Genomic DNA, 6000 nt, shown 5'->3' on the forward strand with positions numbered 1-6000 from the left:
CTGCTGGTGTGTGATCACTTCTGCTGGTGTGTGATCTCGCTCTGCAGGTGTGTGATCACCTCTGCTGGTGTGTGATCACCTCTGCAGGTGTGTGATCACCTCTGCTGGTGTGTGATCACCTCTGCAGGTGTGTGATCACCTCTGCTGGTGTGTGATCACCTCTGCAGGTGTGTGATCACCTCTGCTGGTGTGTGATCTCGCTCTGCAGGTGTGTGATCTCCTCTGCTGGTGTGTGATCAGCTCTGCAGGTGTGTGATTTCCCTCTGCAGGTGTGTGATCTCCTCTGCAGGTGTGTGTGATCTCCTCTGCAGGTGTGTGATCTCCCTCTGCAGGTGTGTGATCTCCCTCTGCAGGTGTGTGATCTCCCTCTGCAGGTGTGTGATCTCCCTCTGCAGGTGTGTGATCTCCCTCTGCAGGTGTGTGATCTCCCTCTGCAGGTGTGTGATCAGCTCTGCAGGTGTGTGATCTCCCTCTGCTGGTGTGTGATCAGCTCTGCAGGTGTGTGATCTCCCTCTGCTGGTGTGTGATCAGCTCTGCAGGTGTGTGATCAGCTCTGCAGGTGTGTGATCTCCCTCTGCAGGTGTGTGATCTCCCTCTGCAGGTGTGTGATCTGCAGGTGTGTGATCTCCTCTGCAGGTGTGTGTGATCTCCTCTGCAGGTGTGTGTGATCTCCCTCTGCAGGTATGTGATCTTCCTCTGCAGGTGTGTGATCTGCAGGTGTGTGATCTCCTCTGCAGGTGTGTGTGATCTCCTCTGCAGGTGTGTGTGATCTTCCTCTGCAGGTTCTTTTATTTTTTGTGATCTAAATAAAAAAAAGTCTTAATATTTTGAAAAAAAAACACAATATTTTCTACTTTCTGTCATAAAACATTTCCAATAAAATCGCATTTCGCTAGATAAAAACGTCCCAATCAGTGCACATTATTTTACTTATTATTATTCATGTTTAATTATTTTTTTATGTATACATTTATTCATTATTATAATTATTTTATTGCTATTGTTTATTTCGTCTGTAGGAAAGTTACGGCAAATGATGGTATATATTGTGTATGAAAACTGATCAGTCATTTCTCGAGGCCCTCAAAATGTCAGGACAGTAAAACCCCCCCAAATCCCCCCTTAAGTAGACAGTCTGTGGCATTTAGTAAGAGACGTGGCAAGTTTTTTATTTTATTTTTTTTAGTTGTCTTTTTTTTTTTTTTTTTTTTGTCACAATTTTTTGCAAAATGAAGAAAATAAATAAAATGTGTTTTTTTTTTTTTTTTTTACATACTGTCACCAGCACAGTACAGCATCATGATATGCCTGCTATGATCAGGGACACTGACTGGTGACAGCATCTTAAAAAAAAAAAAAAAATATATATATATATATAAATAAATAAATAAAAAAAAATCTATAATTTTTATTCAATATTTTAAATATTTTTCTATTTTGCTTTTTTTTTTCTTCTCTAACCTCTAGGGATCCGCGCTATAGCCGAATGACGGCTACAGGGGGGACCTGCATTGCCAGGACGACGTCTATTGGTGTCGTCCCGCGCATGAGCGACCTTGGCGCCCCCTGAAGGGAGCGCGCGGCGCACTCTGTGATCTCATAGAGTCACTGGATCACAGATCGGAGTGAGGGGTTGATACTGACCCCTTACCACGTGATCAGCTGTCAGCCAATGACAGCTGATCACGTGACGTCAACACAGCCGGGAAATCGGCTATTTTTTCTCTTCGCGCTGACAGCATGAGGAGAAAAAAAAAAAGCAGATCACTGGGGGCAGTGAGCGGGACATTAGTCCCACTCACTGCGATGTGCCCACCTGTGCCCCCTAAAAGTGCCACCTACTAGTGCCCACCAGCGCCGCCTGTCAGTGCCCACAGTACCACCTATCAGTGCCCACAATCAGTGCCTGGACAGTGCTGCACATCAGTGCTATCTATCAGTGCCCATCAGTGTCACCTACCAGTGCCCATCAGTGCCAGCTATCAGTGCCCACAATCAGTGCCTGGACAGTGCTGCACATCAGTGCTATCTATCAGTGCCCATCAGTGTCACCTACCAGTGCCCATCAGTGCCAGCTATCAGTGCCACCAGTGCCATCTATCAGTGGTACCTATCAGTGCCCATCTGTGCCACCCATCGGGGCCCATCAGTTCCATCTTATCAGTGGCCATCAGTGCCGCCTTATCTGTGCCAATCAGTACCGACTTATCTGTCCCCATCAGTGCCACTTTATCTGTGCCCATTAGTGCCCATCAGTGCAGCCTATCAATTCTGCCTTATCTGTGCCAATCAGTACCGACTTATCTGTCCCCATCAGTGCCACCTTAACTGTGCCCATTAGTGCCCATCAGTGCAGCCTATCAATTCCGCCTTATCTGTGCCAATCAGTACCGACTTATCTGTCCCCATCAGTGCCACTTTATCTGTGCCCATTAGTGCCCATCAGTGCAGCCTATCATTTCTGCCTTATCTGTGCCAATCAGTACCGACTTATCTGTCCCCATCAGTGCCACCTTAACTGTGCCCATTAGTGCCCATCAGTGCAGCCTATCAATTCCGCCTTATCTGTGCCAATCAGTACCGACTTATCTGTCCCCATCAGTGCCACCTTAACTGTGCCCATTAGTGCCCATCAGTGCAGCCTATCAATTCCGCCTTATCTGTGCCAATCAGTACCGACTTATCTGTCCCCATCAGTGCCACTTTATCTGTGCCCATTAGTGCCCATCAGTGCAGCCTATCAATTCTGCCTTATCTGTGCCAATCAGTACCGACTTATCTGTCCCCATCAGTGCCACCTTAACTGTGCCCATTAGTGCCCATCAGTGCAGCCTATCAGTTCCCACCAGTGCCGCCTCATCAGCGCATATCAATGAAGCAGAAAAATTACCTGTTTGCAAAATTTTATAACAAACTATTAAACATGATTTTTTATTTTTTTTTTCAAAATGTTTAATTTTTTTTGTTTGTTTAGCAAAAAATAAAAACCCGCAGAGGTGATTAAATACCACCAAAAGAAAGGTCTATTTGTGGGAAAAAAGTGATAAAAATTTCATTTGGGTACAGTGTTGTATGACCGCGCAATTGTCATTCAAAGTGCATCAGTGCCGAAAACTGAAAATTTGTCTGGGCAGGAGGGGGGTTTAAGTGCCCGGTAAGCAAGTGGTTAAAAAACAAAACAAAAAACTTTCATCAAAGTAGTTTAATGTTACCATAGTGTGTATTAAATGGTCATGTGTCCCGGGGGTTTCTTTGTGTCCCGGAGTTTCTTTGTGTCCCGGGAGTCACACAGAAACTCTGGAACACTCAGGACTGTTTATCACACAATGAGACTCTTCCATTCTGCAGACCAATCCCGTCAGTGACACATGGAGTCCCATAGAGCAGAATGTGATGCAATCCTCTGGAATGGTGTCACCACACACTGAGGGATTGGTGTAGACAACAGCGACATCTGGTGTCACTCCCGGGAACTGACTGCCTCCCTGTTATATTTCTGTGGATGGGAATGTTGAGGAGCCCTGGAAGAGTTGTGGAATTCAGGGCAGGAAGCTGCGGCGTGCCACTGACGTGGGCGTGGCCTTTTCTTATTTGTGTCATTTGTCTTGGCCCTCCCTGTTTTTTTTCCCTCTGATTTAACCACTTCCCGCCCGCCCTATTACAAATTGACGGCGGCAAAGTGGTTTCATAATCCTAACCGGACGTCATATGACGTGATTAGGATTATGAGCCGCTGCGCGCCCCTGGGGGCGCGCATCGCGGCGATCGTTGTTGCGGGGTGTCAGTCTGACACCCGGCAACTACGATCTCGGTAAAGAGTCTCCGACGGAGACTCTTTACCATGTGATCAGCCGTGTTCATTCACGGCTGATCACAGTGTAAATGGGAAGAGCCGGTGATCGGCTTTTCCTCACTCGCGTCTGTCAGACGCGAGTAGAGGAGAGCCGATCGGCTGCTGCTCTGACAGGGGGGGCCTGTGCTGATCGATTATCAGCACAGCCCCCCCGAGGATGCCCACACTGGACCACCAGGGACACCACTAGACCACCAGGGAAAAGGTAATAAAAATCCATAATCCTCCCTAGACCACCAGGGTGCCAGTCAGCACAATGGGTGCCAATCAGTGCCCATAATGGATGCCAATCAGTGGCCACAATGGGCATCACTGATTGGCATGCATTATTGTTTGGCACTGATTTGCATCCATTACTATAACACCGATGCCGCCTATGAGTGCCCACCTGTGCCGCCTATGAGTGCCCACCTGTGCCGCCTATGAGTGCCCACCTGTGCCGCCTATCCATGCCCACCTGTGCCGCCTATCTATGCCCACCTGTGCCGCCTATCCATGCCCACCTGTGCCGCCTATCCATGCCCACCTGTGCCGCCTATCCATGCCCATCCGTGCCGCCCATCTGTGCCAGCTATCAGTGCCAATTTGTGCCACCTATCAGTGTCCATCCGTGTCGCCCATCCGTGTCGCCCATCCGTGTCGCCCATCCGTGTCGCCCATCAGTGCCGCCTATCAGTGCCACTTCATTGGTGCCACATTGGTGCCCATCAGTGCCACCTTATCAGTGCCTATCAGTGTAGCCCCATCAGTGCCCATCAGTGAAGGAGAAAACGTACTTATTTACAAAGTTTTGAAACTGAAACAAAAAAAAACTTTTTTTTTTTCAAAATTTTCGGTATTTTTTTATTTGTAGCGCAAAAAATAAAAACCGTAGAGGTGATCAAATACCACCAAAAGAAAGCTCTATTTGTGGGAAAAAAATGATAAAAATTTCATTTGGGTACAGTATAGCACGACCGCGCAATTGTCATTCAAAGTGCGACAGCGCTGAAAGCTCAAAATTGGTCTGGGCAGGAAGGTGTTTAAGTGCCCGGTATTGAAGTGGTTAAAAAACATCGAATGTCTCTGTACAGCAAATGTCGGAATTGGAAGCTCCGGGACAAACAGATTCCCCTGGACAAACAGAAACCCCCAGGAGACACAGAAACTCCGGGACACACAGATTCCCCCCGGAGACCCGGAAACTCTGGACCACTCAGAAACTATGGGACACACAGAAACTCCAGGACACACAGATCCCGCGGGACGAACAGATTCCCCCCCCCCCCCAGGAGACACAGAAGCTCCAGGACATGCAGAAACCCCCAGAACACAAAGAAACCTCTGTGACACACAGAAACTCCGGGACACACAGAAACGCCGGGATACACAGAAACTCCCAGACACACAGAAACTCCGGGACACACAGAAACTCCGGGACACACAGAAACTCCGGGACACACAGAAACGCCGGGATACACAGAAACTCCCAGACACACAGAAACTCCGAGACACACAGAAACTCCCAGACACACAGAAACTCCCAGACACACAGAAACGCCGGGATACACAGAAACTCCCAGACACACAGAAACTCCGGCACACACAAAAGCACTGGGACACACAGAAGCTCCCAGACACACAGAAACTCCCAGACACACAGAAACTACCGGACACTCAGAAGCTCCAGGACACACAGAAAATCCGGGACACACAGAAACTCCGGGACACACAGAAACTCCAGGACACACAAACTCCCAGAGCCACACAGAAACTTCAGGACACACAGAAACTTTGGGACACACAGAAATTTCCAGACACACAGAAACACTAGGACACACAGAAACTCCGGGACACACAGAAACGCCGGGATACACAGAAACTCCCAGACACACAGAAACTCCGGGACACTCAGAAGCTCCAGGACACACAGAAGCTCCAGGACACACAGAAACTCCGGGACACACAGAAACTCCGGGACACACACAAACTCCGGGACACACAGAAACTCCAGGACACACAAACTCCCAGAGCCACACAGAAACTTTGGGACACACAGAAACACTAGGACACACAGAAACTCCGGGACACACAGAAACTCCAGGACACACAGAAAATCCGGGACACACAGAAAATCCGGGACACACAGAAACTCAAGGACACACAAA

Source organism: Lithobates pipiens, unplaced genomic scaffold (assembly GCF_037356315.1).
Source record: "Lithobates pipiens isolate NorthernLeopardFrog02 unplaced genomic scaffold, aLitPip1_a1.2 Scaffold_23, whole genome shotgun sequence".
NCBI classification, from domain to species: domain Eukaryota; kingdom Metazoa; phylum Chordata; class Amphibia; order Anura; family Ranidae; genus Lithobates; species Lithobates pipiens.